Here is a 23,596-nt window from a genome sequence, read left to right as displayed (position 1 = left end):
CCTCTATGGATAAGTGGCAAGAAAGAAGCCATGACTGAAAAAGATGCATCTAAAAGCTTGTATGGAGTTTGCAAGAAAACATCTCAACACTGCAGGCATGTGGAGAAACGTTTTGTGGTCAGAAGAGACATAAATTGAATTTTTTGGTCTAAATTTAAAATGTTACGTCTAGCGCAAGCCGAACACTGCAAATCACCCAGTCAATAACATCCCAACTGCCAAGCATGGTGTTGGTACCATCATGTTATAGGGCTGCTTTTCATCAGCAGGAACTGGCAAGCTTGTCGGGATAGAAGGGTATAATGGACGGTGTAAAGTACTGGAGAATCCTTGATGAAAACCTGCTTGAGACAGCCATGAATCTGAAACTAGGTCAGAGATTCACATTTCAGCAGGACAATGATCCGAAGCACAAAGCTAAAGCCACACTGGAGTGGCTGAATAAGAAGAAAATAAATGTTCTTCAGTGGCCCAGTAAAAGTCCTGACTTGAACCCAATTGACAAGTTTTGGCGAGACTTGAAGATTACAGTCCATCGACGATCCCCATCAAACTTTGCAGAACTAGAGAAATTTTCACATGAAGACTGGGCAAAGATTTCACCATCTCACTGTGTAAAGCTGGTAGAGATCTCCCCAAAAAGACTCAGAGCAGTCATTGCTACAAAAGGTGCTTTCACCAAGTCCTGACCCAAGGGGCTGAATACTTTTACAACCAGTGAATTTTGATTTACACACCTTTTTTGCAGGTATTCTTGACATGTAACCTCCTTCAACTACAACAGTGTTTAGTTTGATCTCTTCAGTTATGAATAAAAAAGTTCATTCCGAAAAATAGTTTTGACACCATTCGCAATTCATCTAAATGTGGCATTATTGGTTGGGGATGAATACTTTTGCAGGCCACTGTAGTCCAGAGGCCATCCATCATGCCACTGAATGATCTAACTTACTGCCAATACTGTAACTGATTAATTTCCTGATATCGTAGTGGTGAAGTTCCAGAAGTAGAGACCATTGCATTGTATGATACCCTGTTCTTGGAAGTGATGTTATTGCCTAATGTCAAGTTCGGAAGCTACAAATCTCATGATACCTTTCAGATGAGTCAGCATTGTGTCTGGTAACACCTGGTTCTAATTTTTATTTCACCTGAATCAGTATAAACTTCATCATATTGTTGCGAATTTGCGCCCGCCGGCGTGCGATCGGCCGCTCGACTCGAATGGCGGCCGTCTCGCCCACCGGAACGGACAATTCTGTCATGACCCTCTCGGAACAACGCCGGGAGCCAGTCACGGGTGGGGGTTTAACCCCTCCACGACCGTGCCAATTGCCCACCCGCGCAGGATAGGGTTGCTCGCCAAATTTGATCTACCCAAGTACCTGCGCGGATGGTTGACCGGGCGATCGTACCTCGCCGCAGGCCAACTCCGGACACGAACCACTTAAGCGGTCCGTTCCGTGCTATCGGGATAACCGAGCGGTGTTATCGTCGGCTTCGACGGTTCCGATTAATTATCGGGCGTTTTAAGCCCACTACGAACCCTTTTACGTGAAGCAGGATGGAGAGTCAATAAAGAAAAGACGAAGCGAAACGGGAAAACAGTTCACGCAATGCACATTTATTATGCGACACACGGATAGCACACATATACAGCCAAACAGTCAGAATGCACCTATATCAGGTAAACAAAAGAAACAACGACGCAGAGTTACAACCGAATACGCGTACACACAGCAACACTTACACAATTCTACTTTACAAGACACGGCGCCACACACATTTACTCAACAGCAAAGGAAAGAAGCCACCCAACCCAACTTGATGCCTTCGCCTCCCGACTCCACTCTCTGCCACACTCCGTCGCTGCCACACTCCGCCCGATGACTCTCTTCCCAAAACTCTCACTCTCCGCCCCAAACTCTCTGCCTTCAAAACTGACTCTCTGCTCTTCCAAACTGACTCTGCCACGATTCGCCTTGTGCTCGGCGTTTTATAGGCCGGCAGGAGAACCCATATGCAAATTTCCGGATCAGGATGAGCTTGGGGGCGGAGCCACGCTCACCCATTGGACGAAGGAAAAGTGGGCGTGAACCTCCCCTAATCCTAGAATTTGCATATTTCGATTTCACACGCACGTGCCTAGAGGCGGGACCAAGCCGCTCCGCGCTTGCTGATTGGACGGATCAGAAGTGGGCGTGTAGCATTCTTGATCCGAATTCTTCCTCGGAAAGGCTGCTATTTGCACTCGCGGCTCGGTGCGTATCGCTTAAACGAGCCCAAGACAGCCCGCCGCTCAGTGTTCACAGGTGGTGCGGGAATGGCCGTAGAAGGAGAGAGGTGAGGGTGGTGGAGGGTTTATCGGTGGTGGTTTGATGGTTATGGCGGTTGATTCAAAATAAAGATAGAACAGAAAAACGCCTAACTCAAAGCGTCGCAGCCCGAATGAATCACATAAATTCCCTCTAAACAGCGGGTTTGGGGCTAACTACACATGTACTTAGAGTTATCTCACCCACGGGACCTGAATGGTGGTTTGCGAATTTCCACAGCCGTAACAATATCATATCATACAAGGAACTAAATCGGCAATTACTGCCCAGTGAGGCTTCATCAAAAGTGAAATCCTAGCCATCGGGTAGATAATCAAACCTCGAGTGTGACAACCATCATTATGAAGCACACCGTCTGTTTTATTCATTAATGAAGCACACTGCTTGTCGTTGGCTGAATGATTCAGGTGGTTGGCTAAAGATCTTCGGGTCTTGAGTTGAAGCCACCCCTGGGTCGTTTAATTAACACCAGGTGGGTTGATTCAGCCTGTCATCCTTCTGAGGTTGGCAAAAATGTGTACCAGCATTTTGGTAACAGGGGCACTGCATAAGTGGCACAGCAGTGTCCCCAGAAAATGATGGAGCCAGCAGCCACAGGTTTTAAAATAAATAATTATTTTAAAAAATAATTCAACTAATATATAATTTTTAAAATGTTTTGTCACTTGCAACCCCCGATTATTTAATGATTATCTTGTCCCCCACACAGGGGTGTGTGTGTGTGTGTGTGTGTGTGTGTGTGTGTGTGTGTGTGTGTGTGTGTGTGTGTGTGTGTGTGTGTGTGTGTGTGTGTGTGTGTGTGTGTGTGTGCGTGTAGAGGGCATAACCTTTTTAAGATTTGAGGTTTTGTCGTCAAATTTTCAAGAAACCTTTATTGTGAGAGTATGGAGAACACTAATTAATGAATTAAACTTTTTTCTTCTTCTTTTTTTGAAAGCTGTTTTCATCCAGTTTAGTTTTGAATATAAAGTGGCAGACACAGACGAGCTTTTCATTTTGGAACGCTTCCTCATTCTACTTGAGATGATAATTTCTCCACTGGCTGTGCATGCAGCTGCAACCAACCATACTCATGGAGGCGAGCCGCACGAACGCCACGCCAGCGTCATATCCATAGCCAAACATCAGCAGCTTGCTTTTCTTGTGCAGCAATAAAGAATGCCGCTTGCTAAACAGCTTCTCTTTATTGAGATAGAATGAGGAGCACACAACGAACAAAGCACAGGCAGAATCTCCCAACAAAGCGATTATTTAAAGATGTTTAATATGGTCGTGGTGAAATGTCACTGGTACGGAGAGAAAGCCCACCTTTGATTCAGAATTAATATGATCTGAAGGTCTGTTTACTTGGCAACCCATGTTCATTGCTGAGAACCTCATCACATTCTAGCCACTGGGGAGTCCTCTGCTATTTTCTGTCTCCCACAATCGCCCTTTAATTAATGGACCGTCATGAATAAAGTCTTTATCAGTCAGCCCTGCCCTATGGAAATAGAGTGCATCTGTCCAATTATTGTCTGCATCATTAAACCCGCTATCTTCTTATTCCTTATAACAAAATGGCCTCGTGTTAAAATTCTCGCGCACAATTGCCCCCCAATCCAGTTCACCCACTCTCCCATTCTTCCCATCAAAGTTCAGTCCTTTTTGATTCATCTTTAAAAATCCTATACATGTTTCTCCAGCACCATAAGCCCTGCACAATTTGTAGAGGCAATGAGATTTTATTAACAAGATGGCGTTCTCGTCCCACGTGTGACGTGAATCATGCTTTGCAATACAGTGCAAAAAGCCATGGAAATGTATTGTGGAACTTTTTCTCTCCCAGTAAGTGTGTGTGTGTGTGTTTTTTTTTTTTCATCGAGGATTTAACCAATGCTGGGAAAACTGCCAGCAACATAAAGCCATCTGATTGACCAACAATGGCAACCTTTTGCTATTGTTGCTTCCCAAAGTGCAACCAGTGACCGCAGGATTGGTTCCGCCTCTCAACAAAACAGTGGCACAGACTTCCCAGAATTACAGGAAATGTCTGTCTCTGTATCTCACCACATCTGTTTTTCTACCCAGCTTCTCCCTCTGCCCACAAAACCAGGCCACATGCATTTACCAAAATTCTCCACATGCTGTCAATTCCGCTCTCTCCTTTTGCCTTGTCCAACCTCTTCCCCTCTGTAAACCACAACTGATCGTCCACACGCACCCACCATGACTGGCTACGAAGTGTACTCCTCCAACAAAAGCCTCCAGACTAACCCCCATATTCCCCATCCAAACTGCAATTTTCAGTTGTACAATGTATACCTTCTGGAAGGTTTAAGTCACTTTGAGCAATCATATTGAATTATCCGTCTTGTGGAAACAGATCATTAACAGTACCTATGGGAAATCCGAAGCTTACTTAGGCATGGTCCATCAATTGCCTCACCTCGTTCTCACGCATAACGAGGTTGGCACACATTGTGCATCTCAGATTCGCAATGAACTTTAGATTGTGGTGGAACAATTAACCACGAGGTGTAACACGATGGACGAAAATCAGATAGGATGTTGACTTTTTTTAAATGAGATTTTGCCCACCACAAAGCCAAAGACCACTCAAGGTGGGGGCTACACAAAGGAAACTAGAAGGGCACTCGGTAGAGGGCATACCTCCGCCATGCAATGTCTGATCCAAGAGAACATATCGGGCCCAATAAATTTTTTAAATATCGTGCTATACAGTACTACATCGTTTTTGGCTCGATATCCCAATGGTGAAGAATCACCTTGAAAATTAAATAATTATCGTATCTGGATCTGCATTCGGATCGTCACCAAAATCGAACCAATTATTCCTTGTCACACACCGAACGTCTCAACCAAGTTTCATTCAAAAATGTCCACGACTGATTTATCGTGCTCTATATCGGTTTAGCCCTATCCCTCAATGGGGAAGAATCACTGGAAAATTATCGTATTCGGATATTCACCAAAATCGAAACATTTCGTTCTTGTCACAAACCCAACGTTTCCACCAAGTTTCAACCAAATCCGTCAATAACTTATTGAGATATCGTGTTATGTATTAGTTTAGCATAATCTCTCAATTGTGAAGAATAACTTAAAAAATTATCAGATCCGGATTCGGATTCGGATCTTCCCCAAAATCGAATCACTTCGTTCTTGTCACACACCCAAACTGCCCACGAAATTTCATCCGAATCCGTCCGAAACTTTTTGAGATATCCTGCACACAAACAAACAGACAAACAAATTAAATTGCTCGTTGAGCAAGGAATTGCCGGAATAACTTTGTCATATCTCCATGATCTCTGAAAAAACAAAAACCTGGAAATCAATTTGGTTCTTATAAGTCGATAGTGCTACTGTTTAATGAGTTATAGCACTTAGTTTGGTCATGATCATAACTTGGAAGTCAATCGGACTTGAAATGGCGTTTTTATTGCAATTTGAAAGTTTTGACCCGACCCCCCCCCCTGACATTTGACTCCCGATCGCTAAGAAGGGTGTTGGTTTGACACTCAAATGAGACATATGGTTGGATGCGGTATTGGAAGATGCACATTTTGGATTTGGTTTGAAGTCGATTCGACCATTTTAGCGGAGGTTATTGCGAAAATAAGAATTTCGGTTTTTTGGTGACCTTGACCTTGACCTTTGACCTAGATTCACCAAAAACGACAAGTGTCTAAGTTGGACCATGGCCGACGTCTGTACCCAGTTTGGTCATGATTGCTGAAACGGTGTGGCTGCGACAGGGTAAACAAACACACAAACAAACAGACAGCAGGTGAACCTGCAGGGTTTTTTGCACAATGTTGAGGCTTGCATGAGAGCTAATACACAGAACGTACAACAAATGGAGCAGGAGATAAGAGGGGTGGGAGAGGGAAGGACAAATCAGTGGGGAACAGAGACATGAGGAGATCTGTGGAAGTGAGAGGGATGTGGCGGGGTACACGGGGTAAACAAGATGGACAATTCAGGAACTTCCAGGAGGGAAAGCACGGAATTTGAAGGAGGTGGGTTTGGGGGAGATAAACAGGGGGAGAAGAGATCATGGTTTTGGATGGAGGAAGATAAGAGCTGGTGGTAAACAGCTGTTTTGAAAACCTGGAGGGAATTTTGGGATTGAAGAGAGTGTGGGAGTTTGTTCTAAAGGCAGGAAAAAAGTGGTATGAAAGAGTGAAGGTGAGCAGTGATTCTTGATTTTGGTAGTTTTACCAGAAGGGGGTTGTTGGCAGACCTTGAGCACCCTAAAGAAATATGGGGGGGGGGATATATCGCAGACAGAGCAGGGAGGGCGAGACCGGAGAGGAGACGGAGGAAGACATAAAGACCACCGACCTGCCAGCGGTGAGAAAGTGAGAGAACCAAAGACCCAACTTCATCGTGAGAGATGCTAATGATCCTACTAGCCTTGGTTTCTACAGCATTAAGCCGAAAAAGGTGTGAGGTGGGAGCACCAGCCCAGAGGGGAAAGCAGTACTCCATCAGGCTGTGGACGAAAGCTTTGTATGTGGTCAGGAGCTCAGGTGTGCCAAGGAAGGACTTTGCATGACGGAGGATGCCCAATCGGCAACTCGCTTTGGAGGCCTGGTTGGAAATGTAGCTTTCCCAAGACAGATCATGGTAGATAGTGAGACCCACAAAATATTGTGAAGAGGCTGCTGCTTGCCGGTCTGAGGGATGACAGATGGTACGACAGAGGGTGGAGTCATCAGCAAAGAGATAGAGGATTTTCCAGAGAGTCAGAGAGATCTTTGATAAAAACCAGAAAAAGAACAGGGCCAAGAACACTACCTTGAGGAACTCCAGCCTGGACAGGAAGAGGGGATGACAGAACTCCATTTAGGGCCACACGTTGACTGCGACAGGAGAGGAAGTCTTCGAGCCATGAGTGGAGATGTCCTTGGATACCAGAAGAAGAGAGTTTGGTGAGCAGGGCAGGGTGCCAGACCATATTGAAAGCACGCAATATATAGGGAGATGGTTCTGATTTCATGTCTGGCATTGAGTACCTCCATCCATTCTTGGGAGAACAGAAGCAGCATGTCCAGTGTGGAGTGACCTGGTCCAAATCCAAATTGATGATGGGAAATCAAACCAATGGAGAAGTGGAAGGATTTAATGTTGGAAGCGATGATGGATTCCATAACCTTGCTGATGATTGGGAGAAGGCTGATTGGTCTGTTGTTGCAAGGATCTGTTTTTACATCTTTTTTTATGCAGAGCGGTAATGTTTTCTGATTTCCAAGCAGATGACAGATGAGCTTCAGCAAATGAGAGGGTGAATAGAACTGAGAGAGGGTGGGCAAGAGCAGCAGAGCAGGTTTTTAGGACACGTGGGCTGATGCCGTCTGGACCGGATGCAAAATCTGAGTTGAGGTTTGACAGCAAACTTTCCACCTTGTCAGGAGAAAAGGACACAGAGTCCAGGAACAGCTGGGTGTGACTGGGTAAGGTGGGTTGAGAAAGCGATGTGTTTGGGACACAAGATTTAGAAACAAACATGCAGATTAGGTATTCAGCCTTTTCACGTCAGTGTCAGCTCTGCAGCCATTTGAGGTAAAGGAGGGGATGGAGGGGGAACATACACCAGAAACAGACTTGATTAGAGGCCACCGGGATTTGGAGGGGGAGACAGGTTTGAGAGTTCAGACTTGAGATTAGAAAGATGTTATTTCCTGGCTTTCTTCAAGGTGGACACACACTTGTTTTGAGCATTGTGGAAGGAACTGAGATTGCCTTCAGTTGCACTTGCCTTCCGTAAGGTGAAGGCAAGTTGTTTCAGGACATCTGCCTCACCACAAGCTTCAGTGTACCATGGGCAGGAGGAAAGGTATGACAACTGAAGACGAGAGGGGATAAATCTGTGCATGGGAGAGAGAAAGAGAGCAAGTCTCCATTGAAGAATTCCCAGGACCAGTTGATGCTGGAGGAAGTAGAGATGGGAGACCAGTCTAGAAGTTTGATGGCTGCTTGAAGTCCCTGCCAGTTGGCCTGAGTGAAATGCCAGACTCGACGGCGCTGAGGTGGTTCTCAAATAATAGCCAGAGAGATGTCCACTTTGACAAGGACGTGGTCAGACGAACCGATTGGAGCAGAGGAAGAGCAGCAGATATTGTCAGGGAAATTGGTCAAAATCAGATCCAGAAGAGATGGAGTACCTTGGTTGAGATCCTGGTCGGGAAGTTGACAGATTGAGTCAGTCCCAATGAGTCGCAGAAGTCTTTTGCTGAAGTGCCATGGTAGGTGAGAGAGGTACCCACACCCAGCCAACTGGCATGATGACACTTGAAGTCACCACATGTGAGGAAGAGAGAGTTCGGATGAGAAGATAGCAGTTGGTTCATGTTTTTGGATAGTGAGTTGTAAATGGAGTCATAACTGTTTGGTGAATGGTGCATCACACATACAAACATGAGGTGGGAGTGGAGGGAAGCTGTAGCCAGAGGTATTCCTGGGGGTGTGGGGGAGTGAGGGCAGTGCATGGAGAGTGAGGAATAGAGTCTTTGATGAAGAGAGCAACTCCTCCACCAGGACGAGGCTCAGGTCTGTCATACTGGAGGAGGGAGTAACCAGGGAGAGATACTTGGGAGTCAGAGACGTCTTGACGGAGGAAAGTTTCTGTTAAGCAGATTATGTCTGGTTTATCAGTGGCAACATGTGTGGGGATATCTGTCAGGTTGGAGCAAAGGCCTTGGATGTTTGAGGTTTACACTGTTGAGGAAGAGGGAGGGAGGAGGCTTTGGTTGTTGGGGAGAGGAGGGGAAGGGTATGACAATGTAGGAGGGGGGGTAAGGAGAGTTGTTGAAAGAGTGTGGGGGATTGCAGAAGAGCTTGGGGAGAAGGCTGGATGAGGAGGAGAAAAAGCTTGCTGGTGATGGGTTGAGGTACAGTGGGGAGTAATAACAGAGGAGGCAGAGGGCAGTTGAAGATTGGAGGAGGTGAAGTGATGAGATGGAAGAGAGAAGGCAGGGGAAGGAGGCAGCTTTGTGGATGTGAGGAGGGAAAACTTTGATAAGGAGAAGTGAAGGGGGAGATTGGAGGGAGAAGGGTGAGAGGGCAGAGTTAAGGGAGAAGGGTGATGGGAAGTTTTTGAGAAAGGTGAGAGGGAAGCTTGGAGGGGGAAGAGTTTGAAGGTTGCTGTGAGAGGGAAGCTTTGAGAGTGAGGGGAGACGATGAAAGCAGGCATCGCCAATGGGCAGGAGGGCGATGGGACAGGTGGTGAGAGGGGAATGATGAGACTTGGTCAAGGTATGGTGAAGAAGGGTGCAGGCAGGAGGAGGTACAATAATTGAGGGGTTGGGAAGAGGAGGAGGTGTGCTGAGAGGAAGGAAGGAAGGAGCATGTTTGTGATCATGAGTGCACTGATTGAGATGGTGAGATATCTGTTAGGTTAGAATGGAGCCCACAGATGTTAGAACACCACACACTTTGAGACAACAGAGGAGGAGCTGATACTGAAGCAGAAGACGGTGAAGAGGTGCTAAGAGTGGAGGTAGGGGTAAGGAGATGAGAAGGGTAAGGAGAGGGGATAACAGGTGAGGGGTTCGGAGGAGGTAGATTTAAGTAGGTGGGGTGAGTCGGCACTGAAGCTGGAAAAAAAAAACAAAGGACGATTGATGGAACACGATTACAAAGTGGGATTTAAAAATACTTTCAGACAGAGATGAGATTAATGACATTACATTTTGGATGCAATAAAGGAGAATCAAGAGAAGGGAGAAAAGAAACGTTGTAACAGTGGGAAGTTTTTGACACGGGATGAAGGAAAGGTCGAATTGAAATCAGACTTTTGAGGAAGAAGAGTGAATTATGATACAATACAGAGAACCACACCTGTGAAAGAGGAAGCTGAAACATTTTAAGCGACAGTTTTATTTTTTAATTTTTTTATTTTGGTCCTGTTTCGATCTCGTCCTGTAGATTTTGAGACGTCAAGCTCTTGAATAATGTTAGCAACTTTCCTGGGTGTGATGATGGTGGAAGGCCTGGTGTCAAGATGCGAAGGATAAATAGGCAATGGGTGGCCGTGGTCTTCAAGTGTGGAGTTTGCAGCAAAATGTTCGGTGAAGAGGTTGACTTTATCAATAGGAGAACTAAGCACACCAGGGCCATTGAAGAGGACAGGCATCGATGCTTGAGTACCGTTGAGAATGCTGTTCGCAATTCTCCAAAAAATCTCTGCAACCTATCCACTTATTTGAGATATAATCACAAATACTTTCTGCATGCTGTCGCTTATCATTCTCTAATCCCGATTGGTTTTGTGGAATATCCTGGAAATATTTATCATGGAAAGCATTACTGCGATGCGTGTGATGTGGGCATTGTGCTCGTATGCTGGGTTTCAGTACAACACATGCTTGCCAAATTGAATGGCCTATTTTGGAAACCAAATCACAGGACGAGGCCATTCAATTTGTCTTCTGCCTATTACCGATGCAAAAAGCTGAAAATTTTGATCACGTGCCTCCTGTTCCTTTCTTATGTCCTTTATGACCCCTTTCCACACTTCCCCTTACCCCTCTCTCCTCCAATCCTTCAAATTATTTTCTTCTCCTTTCCAACTTCGCTGCCTTCCATTTCTCACCTCACATCCTGATCCGACTCATTCTCTTTGTAAACAAACCTTCCTTCTTGCCCCTGTCACTCCCTGCATGTATGATACACAATGTGTATGTGTGATGACCTTTGATCCTGGAGTGCAGATTATAAGCAAAAACATCTTTGTCTCAAAAAATTTCACGACCTCCACCACCGAAGGTGGACGGAGGTTACTTTCACTCCTGTCTGTTTGTTTGTTTGTCTGTGAGCAGGATATCTCAAAAAGTTGTGGACGGATTCGGACAAAACTTGGTGGACAGGTTGGGTGTGCAAAAAGGACGAATTGATTCGGTTATTGGTGACGATCCGGATCCGGATCCGGCCTATCATTGGGATACTGTTTCGCCGAGCGGAAGTATGCACTCTACCGAGTGCCGTTCTAGTTTCTCTTTTTATTTATTTATTTGTTATTTTTGCCATTAGTGGACTAAAGAAAAGACAAAGCACAACTGTAGAGTGACATTGGAATGATTCTTTAGTGCGAGTTTTTGTGATTGTTGGTATGTACAAACCAGTTTTGGGGCCAAGAATAATTAAGTTGGGAATAGAAATATCAAGTTGAACGAGGCCAAACTGTTATATTTTTTAATAGCAAGCTGGTTAAATTGAAATCCACCAATGTCCAGAATTTAAGTTGTTGTTGTTGTTGTTGTTGTTGTTGTTGTTGTTGTTGTTTACGCAGCCAATGGCTGCTGGTTGCCTCATTTTCTGGAGGCGCAGGGCTGTGCTGCTGATGTAGTGCCCCTGTTACCAGTAAGCTGGTACTTATTTTGCCAATTTCAGAAGGATGATAGGCCGAGTCAACCCACCTGGTGTTATTTAAATGACAGGACAGGGGCTCGAATTCAAGATCCTAAGACCTCAAGCTAGCCACCTTAACCGAGAAGCCAACAACAGGCTCCAGCATTTAAGTGATCATGTATAAATAAAATACACGTGTGGGAGCTGGTAAAATGAGAAAATGAGAGAGAGAGAGAGAGAGAGAGAGAGAGAGAGAGAGAGAGAGAGAGAGAGAGAGAGAGAGAGAGAGAGAGAGAGAGAGAGAGAGAGAGAGAGAGAGAGAGAGAGAGAGAGAGAGAAAAAAGAGGATGTGGGATTGTGGGGGGAGTGGCAACACAACTGGGGAAAGAAGTGTGGGAGATGATAGGAGTAATGGGAGTGAAGGCAAGAGGCAAGTCAGGGAATCATGGGGGTGGGGGTCAAAAATTGTTATATTACCATGTGTCATAAACACATGGCTACACGTGACCCCCTAATTTCCCTTCCCACAACCCCATCTACACTTATTCTAAACATTAAGCCTGTGTAGTGGTATTCTCAAAGCCTTTCTTGCTTTCGTGTACCACGAAAGAATAAGCCTTTCGTGCTTCTTCTCAAAAGCCCGATTCTGTGAAATAAGGATATCCTGTGCAGGCAAAACGATTGAAATCTCCAAAAATAGTCAACAGACGTGACTCACATGTGGTCACCAAAAATGGAAAGTAGATGCCATAAAATTGCTCGATAAAAGGTCTTGATAAAGGTTGATCACTTTACTGGCTGGCTGTAATCCACCAACCCATTGCACGACTCAATTTTATGATCTGCCTCCGTTGCGTAGACAAAAACGTTGAACTTTGGTAAGATCTTGTTTGAGCAATTTCATATTGTTTCATTGTTTGAGACAACTTCCTGCTGCCCATGGAAACTTATACGCAACACTCCAGCTGGCTTCTTCGTCCACTGTTTCATTGTAATCTCAAGGCAGACGCCAAGGCCTTTCATTGAAAAAAAAACAAACACTTCATTAGATGAAAGAGAAAGTGATTAATGAGCAAATAATACACACATTTTACATGGCTTCCTTACAACAGAGCTTTTGCAAACATGGAGTGTATTTGTTCAAACATCGTTAAAAATTTCAAACGAAATAGCCTTTCAGTGTGTGTGTGTGTGTGTGTGTGTGTGTGTGTGTGTGTGTGTGTTTGTTTCTACTTTGTATGGTTTTTAGGTTTGTGTGGTTGTTTGACTTGTATGCACTCCTGAACTGCTGGGTGGAATGAGTTGAAATCTGGTGGTTGTAATCAGGGTGTGCCTGGGAAGACTTTAGGGAGTAAATGAATTCATAGTCCCAGGGGTTCAGGGTAGGTGGAGAACCCCAATTCTCTCTTTATAAATATGTATGGCAAAGCGCCGCTCTCATTCGGAGGGGTTATTACAAGTCATACTAAAACACATGCCAATCCGTTAGGACACATTCTATGCTAGTCCCGAAAATTCTATCAACGTACTTGTAACTATTTAGGTAAAATGTATACGTAACGTGAGAGCAAAATTACATGTGCCTGTCTCATTATTTAAAAAAAAAAAATTTTTAATGCTGGGTGGTTCCATCTGTCTGTCGGTCTGTCTGTCCATCACGCTATCTCCTCCTCAGCGGTTGTGCAGAAATTCACCAAATTTGGTAGTTATGATCACCATACGGCAAGAAGTGGTGAGAGCAGTATCACCTTTGGACCACTGCTGCCCTGGTGCATGGTCAAAAGGTCAAATACCAAAAAATGCAATTACAGGCACATTTTTATACATTTTGAGAATGAAACTTTGTTGATGCAATCAACATTGGGGGACGCATGAAATATGTAACAAGTTTTTGGATGTCAGCCCCAGTTCACGCCCCAGGGGTTCAACCAGTAGTTGTGTTTTTAAACTCCAAATTTGATACGACTCATTCCCGGTGGAAGGTTTTGCCATCTTTCAACTTTGCTTTTGCGGGGATTTAGTAGAAAGAGAACTTTGCTTCAGTGGAAAGAGCGGGGATTTGTGATGGAGTGCCATTGACTTCACTCACCCTGGTTACCCTCGCCAAAGGAGAGGCTGTTGCATTCAGGTACGTTTGTTTTTATGTTTGTTTGTCCACACAGAACTTTCGTGTTTTTATCCACAAATGCTTGTCGGATTGAGACGAAATTTTTACCATTTGTGTACTGATGTGGAATGTTTTAATGATAATTATGACGTCATAGGTCACGTGGTGTGGCAGTCATGTTGGAAAAACGGAAAAACTTTGGACCCCTGTAACTCTGAAGCCGCACCAAGGAAAAAACTTGAAACTTGGCACACGGCAAGCACTCCTCATGGAGAATGTTTCATTTTTTTCTGATATCATAGGTGCCTTCCTTGTGTCATCATAATTGTACATGTAGTATTGTAGAACGATCAGTATGAAAGTTTTTGAGGGTCATCTAGGGATAAAATGGTCCGCAGAAAATGTTTTGATGACATCATCGGTCACGTGATTTGGTAGCCATATTGTTTGGAAAAAAAAAAACTTCAAAAATCTTCTTCTCTGAAGTGTCTGAACAGATCGAGGTGAATCTTTACAGGTATGACTGCCTATCCGTGAGAAACAAAAGGTTCACACATATGATGTCGTAGGCCACATGGTTTGGCAGCCATATTGGTTCACTCTAAAATCTCTAAAAATCTTCTTCTCCAGAACGTCTGGACAAATTGAGGGGAAACTTCACACAAATGTTCCCAAAGCCATGTTGTGCAAGTTTGTTAAGGAATAATTGATAGGTCACAAGGTTTGGCAGCCATATTGGATTGAAGAAAAATATTAAATAATGTTTTCTCTGGAACCGCTTAATCAATCAACGTGAACATTCACAATTATGATCTCGTCTTGATGGGGAATACATGTTTTAAATTTAAACTTGATCGGGCACATGGTCTGGCAGCCAGAATTATTAAATTTTTGGAAATGGGTTCTCCTTGATTTTTTATTTTATTTTATTATTATTATTTTTTTTGAAAAAGACTCACTTAGCTGTGCCTTGGCTGGTTTGAGGGTAGAAAAGTAGCAGCTGAAATGTGAATCCTATCCGGGTTCCTCCTGATGCTTCAGCTTTGCTTTTTACTGGTCCGGGTTCCTTCTGTTTGCTCCAATGCAGGACTGTACCTCATTGGTCTTCCATTTGATTTGAATTGAATTAATTTTAATCCTATTCTAAATTCAATTGAATAAGGAATAATAATAATAAAAAACGTCATGGGTCAGGGTCAAGTGTCCGATCAAAGCGGGACGTCTTGTTACCCGGTCATCACTGCCAGCGGTTATATAGTGACTTCTAATTATCTCTCTTATTAATTACATAACACACCAGTACACAAACGCCACACAAAATACACCACACAAAAGAAGTCCTGGCGAGGATTTGCGATCTCTGATTGTTCTTTTTCTTGTTTGGTTTTATTTCAGGAATATTGCCACGTCTTTTAAAATCCATCCATCCATTGGGACCATACTCTGTGCAGAGCGTTGGTGCTACTTAAGCAGTCTCCTGGGCTATTGGGCACAATTCTGGACGGGTCGCCACTCCGCCACAGGATACCAGCAAGCTGACACTCCTTTTGCCGACCTCGGAAGGATGACAGGCAGAGTGAACCCCACCTGGTATTAATTCAACAACTGAGCAGTATTTGAACTTAAAATCCTGGGATCCCAAGTCCGCCACCCGAACCATTAAGACAACACCGGACATGAGTCGTACACAAGTCAAAAAAAATAACCTTCTCTTGCAAAATAGATCATTTAAGTCGAGTTAAAGATTTTGTACACGTCACATATTTTATCCTCTGTTTCACACTTTCACAAAAGTAAAATAAATGAACCCCTGCCAATGTACAAGGGACACAAGTACAACCCGAATGACATGTATGGTGCGTGTTTCAGCCGAGCAGACGAAAGAGAACACATATCGAGGAAGTGGGCAGAATGAGATGAAGATCTTTGTTAAACGTTTTATTTATTTCAAATAAATATGGTGAGAGTCAATGATGATTTGTTAGTTATTAGATTTGTTATTGGAATTAAAATACATTCTTATGCATATTTGTTTGTGCATATTTTAACAAGTACTTATAGTATTATTTACTAGAACAGGAATTTGGGTCTATGGTGCATTTGACAGTGTTCCGACAAATGGGTGGCTTTAATAATCAAATAAATGTTTGTGGTTGAGAGAATACATAATTTCACCAAATTACACAAACCACAGAGTGGAAAGTGCAAGAGTACAGCAAAGTCTGAACACAGGTGATATGGGTTGAATGGCCTTTTCCTGTGTATTGTTTGAAACTATAATTTAAAAAACCCTGAAACCACAGAGCAGACTTCATCAGTAGTACAGCGGATAAGCACAATAATTGTGCGTTTTATGAGAAAAGCATGAATTTTCTGACATAGTTCGTGAATACCATAAGGTTTATTTTCAGATGTGGAGGAAAGTCAGATTTGACCTCTGAGGACCGTGAGAGGTCAAATCCAAGATGGCTGCCAGTCCACCGGGTCTAATGTTCAAACGCGTTTAATTTTGGAACTAAACAGTGTAAAAAAAAAAAACATTTAAGGTGTCATTTCCAACTAAGTTTGGAATGGCCATTCATTTGGTGATACTTTTGAGATCGCCAGGAGCCATGGAAATGCATTTCGATCAAGGTCAAGGTCAAATTACGTTAAAAACTTTTGGACATTCTTTTGTTAAAGACAATGGATTGGACCTATGCAATATAACAAAACTTCGCTTCCATTTTGACACTATAGGGATAATAATACAAAAAAATTAACAGAATAGTCCCATGCTGGAGCCACACTGACTAATCACTAGTACACCATGATCAGTTCCGTCATTTGTGTGTGACGGATGCTGCATAAGCGAGATTCCGGTGCCGTGAAAGAAATCTTTGGCTGTTGCAGAACTTGGATTGTGGTCGATGTTGTCCACAGTCCCTGTTGTGAACAGTCCGTGACGCAAGTTTGGTGGACACACTACATCTTCCACCCAAAAGCGCTGGCAGACACCATTGGCAATGTCTGATGTGAGTTGAAACAGCCTGTCATAGGAAACACACAATCCCAGATTGATTGAATAGTGTGTCAACTAGCATTCTACTTCGTGTAACTGCATGCATCTTGAGGGACAGATAGAGTGGGAGTGGAGTTTCTCGGCTGCGGCTATGACGTTCTGAGCTTGGTGAATCCACGTTCCGTGCATGCTTTACGCTGTTAAACACCATTAATTGGGAGATTGGTAGGGCAGGTTTTGTGGTGGTTGTGTGTACCAGCTGAGTCTGATGCTCGATGTTTGCCCCATCGAGTATCATGTTGACTAGAGCCAATAGGGCTGGTGGCACAGCCTCCTGCTGGCAATTTGCCTGGAACGACCCATCAAAGGAGAAACTTGAGTCAAAGATCTCTTTGCGCACCACCTGTGCTGCTCGCATTAAGTGCATGGCATCACTGTCATGATGACGGGCCATCATGAGGGCTGGTCCAATGTCCTTCTCAAAGCTCAGAATTGTGTCTCTTCCCTGTGAATGTGCCCTCAGATCAGGAAGCACAGTAAGCAGTCAGTTTTTCAGTCTGGTGGTGTGAATCCATTTTGCTACAGTCAGACCAAGCTGCTCCAGTCTGACCTTGTACAGCTGAGCGATGTCTGTCAGTCTGAACACAGGAGCACTGCCTTCATCAATGTTCATGTCTTCCAAGTATGCCACTAGCTCAGCAAAGGCTATGCCATGCAGGCAAGAATCATCTCCACCATTGCCTTTGGGTGCAGCTTGCCTGGCTCTGTTGTACAGTGAATGCAGACAGTGTTGATGGTACTTGGCCTCAATGGCCATCATGTCCCCTGCTGCAAGCTTGGCCAAAAGAACAGTGTCCTCAAGTTCCAGGGCACACTTCCGCACATTTGTGTCGATGTTGTAGGTTGATGCATTATGTAAACCTACAGAACCAACAGGCTCATTGCAGAAGAAACAAGTAGGTTCTGTGGACTGTGGATGGCTGTGAGCAGATCGAGTGTGCACAGAAGAGGTACTTCGTTGTCCTGTGGTCAATTCTCCCCGACTTTGCTCGTCAAACGCCTTTTTGTTGAATTTTAGCCGGCATTTCTTGTGCCACTCAGCCCCGTGTGCCTTCAGAGTGGATTCTATGCCATTTCCATCATCCAATCGCTCCAGGTGGAGGTCCATTGGCATGTGCTGAATGGTGTGGAACCGGAGAAGGTCTTCTGCCAGGGATGCATTGCCACTATCAAGGGGCTGTTTCATTGATCTGAGAGGACACTGCAAAGATTCATGTGTAACTACTTGGCAGAGGACACAAATGTCCCAGTTAGTTCTGGGGGTGGCTTGGATTGCTTGGATTTAGAGGGTTGGGTAGGGTCCATCAGGAAGTGACACTTCCTCATGGTTGCGAAGAAATCACCACGGTAGGAGAGAAGATTCTGAAAGACAAAAACACAATGAAAGCACCAACTACCATACCACATTTTACATCTAGGCTAGCTTCTTAGATACATGTCAATATCCAGGATTTCTTTATTGGTAAGGGTCAACAAATCATAGAACTCTACAGATAATCCATCTATACCCAGCTAGTCTAAGCATGGATATACACAATACATAACTGAGCCACATCTGCCTCAAGCACACCCTCTGAGGGGCTAAGTAACTAAATTCGCCACAATGACACCACTCGGTATTCATTTGCAAATTTCAACTGATTGCTTATTTTTTGACAAATTTTGACCTTGACCTTGACCTGAATTCATTTCCTTGAATTGTGACATTCTCAAAGGCATCACCAAATGAATGCGCATCCCCAATTTAGTTGGAAATGACACCGTAAATGTTTTTCTGCGCAGTCTGGTTCCAAAATTAAGGACGTTTGAACATTAGACCCGGGTGACGAGCGGCCATCTTGGATTTGACCTCTCACTGTCCCCTCAGAGGTCAAATCTGACTTCCCTCTAAAACAGAAAATAAACATTATGGTATAAAATGCACAATTTGTTAAAATATGAGAGCTTATCCACTGTACTACAGGGACTAACACAGGTCAGGTGTGCTCAGATCTTAGATGCCATTTCAGAGAGATGTCTGTGATTGACCGCGTGATACAGGCAAACATTCTCATCACCAGTTCCAGCCCTCGGTGATTGGCCTCGATGAGAATGGTTGCCTAGATCACATGGTCTATGCCGGCCTGTATTGCTCTGACCCCCACCACCCTCCTTTCCCTATCGCTAGGATGGCATTTAAGAACTGAGCACACATGTCCTGTGTTGGTCCCTGGCTAAGAATGTGATGTGGCTGACGTATTGGACTTCCTGAACCTTTACCTTTCATTTGTAAAACCTCGGGTTGGTTGTGGTCTTGCAATTTCTGCTCGAGATTCTCACATTTTTATGAACATAACTTTACGTATTGCTATTTTTGTTGTACCATATACATGACCGAGGCTTATGGAAGAGCTAGAGCAGAATGGAAGGGAACAAAATGGAAAGGAGGAAATACTAACAGCAGAGTAGAAGTGAGAGTGAGTTGTAGGGTGTCTTCATGTATATGTGTATATATATATATATAAATATATATATATATATATATATATATATATATATAAAAACACACACACACACACACACACACACACACACACACACACACACACACACACACACATATATATATATTTGAATGGTGAGGAGCTTTTATCGCCGGTGTGCCATCGAGTGATGCCAACCTCCCGGTGACCTGCAACATTGCCGTAGATCATCAGCACCCACCAGGCCACGACGATTGCTTGCCTAAAAGCTGCATGTCATTTTCCCAGAAGGCACAGAGGAACTGAAAAGTAACCGCAGTGCCCGCCAAACACGGCACAGTGCCTGCGTGCAAACCTCGGTCCTTCATTGCGGTTTCACAAGCCTCGGTCATGTCGTGGTCAAACTGTAGCTGAACCATGCGGTAATCGAGCTGGCTCTCAGTGAATACAAAAAAGCGTTTGTCCTCTCCTTGTATAGTTGTAACGCCATTACAAATTGAGCAGGTGCTACTTTATCTCCTTCGTAGTTGCAATTCTTGTAACGTTTAAACGTTTTATAACCGCAGGCAAGAATCAATAGTGAATTAAAAAGCCTTTTTCAAAAAACCTCTTGGAGATCTCATGATATTCGACATTACTGCTGTAAAACCTTGTTATTATTATAATTGACTCGAAAGGTCATTGAAAGGTTTCTTTTTATCTCTGCAACTGCTGGGTTTTTTCACGACACATGATTGGAAAACCATTTTTCAATTTTCGGTTGTTTTGTTTCAGGATTGTTGTATTTGCATTATTATTGGATATGCATTTGCGTTGTCGGATGGTGTGTGTGTGTGTGTGTGTGTGTGTGTGTGTGTGTGTGTGTGTGTGTGTGTGTGTGTGTGTGTGTGTGTGTGTGTGTGTGTGTGTGTGTGTGTGTGTGTGTGTGTGTGTGTGTGTGTGTGTGTGTATATATATATATATATATATATATATATATATATATATATATATATATATATATATATATATATATGTGTATATAGTATACTAGGTGAATGCACCCGGCGCTGCCCGGGTTCTTTTTGAATGAATTTAATCTTCTATACATATGTCTAACGTGAGCACAGAAATCAGTTCCCTATTGGGCCATGGCAGTCATAGGCTAAGGGGGTTGGTGAGGGGGAAACACACCCCCTGCCCCCCCCCCCCGGCCGAGGGGCCTTGCCACATAGCCTATAACCTTCCCGGGGCCCATCCCGACATTTTTTTTGCAGTGGTTAGCTCATACCTTTTACCTTTCAGGATATTAGGGTGTGCACACAAACAAAAACTTAAAATCATACGTTAGATATATTTTATATAGCGTTGGCCCCATGTCAATCGGCTGAATTTGAAAAATTAACGTAACGAAATCAGGTGATGATGTCATAATTCGGAAAGTCGGAAGTACAATTCTTTTACATCGGGACACTCCCGGGTACATATTCTGTCAGCATGTGAAGTTTGGTGAGGATCAGTCCAGTACTTTTCGCGTGCATAGGTCACAGAGAAACACACAGACACACAGACAGACACACTTTCAACTTTATATATATATATATATATATATATATATATATATATATATATATATATATGTATATACATATATGTATATATATATATATATATATGTATCTTTATATATATATATATATATATATATACACACACACATATATACATCTATATATACATCTATATACATATATATATATATATATATATATATATATATATATATATATATATATATATATATATATACACACCGATATACATACCGATATATATATATATATATATATATATATATATATATATATATATATATATATATATATATATATATATATATATATATAGTAGACTAGTCGAAAGTCGTCACCATCGGGACAGAAAAAAGTGACGACTTACGCGTATGCGAACATTCATGATGACTGTGGGGTGAAGGATGAAGTCGCGCATGGCCTGGACACATATGTGTGAGAGCCGGCTATTGTACCAAAAGGAAAACACAATCCTCGGGGCATAGGTGGGGGTGAGTTGGTGAGTTGGAATGTGATCAAGCAAAGATGGAATTCATGAATCAGTTTATCAAAAGTAAAGATAATGAACAACTCTGAAAGACAACTCGTATACCATTAGTGATGGTATGGTGACAAATTACATGACACACAGTTATCGTGGTGATGATTACCACTCAATGCCTATGTGTAAGTGAGTGCGGTAATGTACAAAACAAGCCAATATAAAACCATGATCGGACTTCAACACTAAGCTCGATCGATCCTTTACTTCTTCGCGAAGTAATCCGTTATGTTTGACTGTCTCAAACTCTTGGGCATCTGGTGCATGAGAAAGGATTCAAACCGGTCATTGTATTCCATGATGTTGGCTGGGCAATCCTCCACCGAAAGACAGTATCGGCCGAATATTTGGCCGAATCGGCCGAAACCGAATATTTGGCTGAGCCGACATTTGCCGAAAACAGATGATGAGCGCGTCATCGACATCTTCAAAGGACACACATTTCACGCATTTCACACTTCCCACCAGCCTCACGATCTTCTCCACTTGTCCAAATATCTTGCCCTTATTCTTCAAGATATCGTTCAATGTCTGCCGTTTGATGTCCAACTTCTCAGCTATGTCTGTTTTCTTCATCAGTGGATTTGCCTCGCAAAACTGGATAATGTCGTATTTTTCTTGGTAGGTTTTCGTTGTAAGCTTACGCTAAGTCGCCATTGTCCTGCCTGCAGTGCGATCAACGTGTGTACGCAGTTATAAATAGCCTATCACTGGCGGTGTAAACCAATGAGCGAGCATCACAATTCCATGAAATCGGGCTTCTCACGAGGCAGCAGTTCCGTGTGACGAGTTAGGAGTGGTAATTTACTTGAGTTTCCATTACGTGGGAATGGACAATATCTGACGACTAAGACGAAGTGACGACTAAGAGATGACGACTTACAGAGGGATGACCCTTTATTCAAAGGGATTTAACATGAGATAAATTCGGGACTTTTTGACGCTGCCGACTTAGGCGAAGTGACGAGTTACACGCTGCCGACTTACACCTAGTCTACTGTATATATATATATATATATATATATATATATATATATATATATATATATATATATATATATATATATATTCTTCTTCTTTCCACTGCTCCCTTTAGGGGTCGCCACAGCGGATCATCCGTTATGATCCGCATTGTGATTTAGCACAGGTTTTACGCCGGATGCCCTTCCTGACGCAACCCTGATCGCCTCTTACTACACAGGGATATGGTATACCTATTCTAACCGGGGCATACACCGGGCCCAGTACACTGGTACTCACTTCGCCAACCTCCGAAGGATTACAGGCTGAGTCAACCTCCTGGTGTGTATTAATTCAAGCGGCCAACGGGGCTTGAACTCAGGACCTTTTGGATCCCAAGACGCTGCCCTAACCACTACGCCAACACCAGGCTCTATATATATATATATATATATATATATATATATATATATATATATATATATATATATATATATATATATATATATATATATATATATATATATATATATATATATATATATATCTATATATATATATATCTATATATCTATATATATATATATATATATATATATATATATATATATATATATATATATATATATATATATATATACATATATATATACATACATATACATATACACATGTATATATATTCATATATGTGTCTGTGTATATATGTATATATATATATATATATATATATATATATATATATATATATATATATATATATATAGTTACGAATTTGGAATTCGATTGCACACAACATACAGGTTCCTTTAGTCAGCTATGTCGATAAGTGTTTGTTCCCATGATAACTCATCTTTCATTGTTTAAATGTCCAGAAATCGATTCGATGCACTGTGGATCGATTTAATAGTTAGGGAACGAACAATGGAGACATCCCTCCCCCTCTTCTGCGAAGAGGAAGAACCACCCTGCCGTCCCGTGATTCATGATGTCAACAACTCCCTCCCACCCGTGGTTGAGCGGGGGATGGATCACGAGGGCATGAGTCACGTCGGGCGTGGGGGAGGGGGGCGGAGAAGGAGAAGAGGAGATCTTTTCTTTTGTTCATGTTGGGAAGTTGGAGGAGTAAGCCTTTTGCTTCGCCAGAGAGTAGTCGTTCAGCAGATCTTTCGGGTCCTGTTTGGCTTGGGTTAGGGTTGAG

At 43.0% G+C, this 23,596-nt stretch overlaps 1 protein-coding gene and 1 pseudogene across 1 annotated transcript in view; one reads left to right on the top strand and one right to left on the bottom strand.

Moving 5' to 3' along the window:
- The window catches only part of LOC147015284 (uncharacterized), a 444,530-nt gene that overhangs the window by 392,861 nt on the left and 28,073 nt on the right, over window positions 1-23,596 (top strand). The window lies entirely within an intron of this gene.
- LOC147015285 (uncharacterized) lies at window positions 16,559-18,241 on the bottom strand (annotated as a pseudogene).

The sequence above is a fragment of the Eptatretus burgeri genome, chromosome 12 (assembly GCF_056783735.1).
Source record: "Eptatretus burgeri isolate ZD-2024b chromosome 12, Ebu_testis_v1, whole genome shotgun sequence".
Lineage (NCBI taxonomy): Eukaryota > Metazoa > Chordata > Myxini > Myxiniformes > Myxinidae > Eptatretus > Eptatretus burgeri.
The sequence above is the reverse complement of the archived record's forward strand: the minus strand, read 5'-3'. Positions and strand labels throughout refer to the sequence as shown.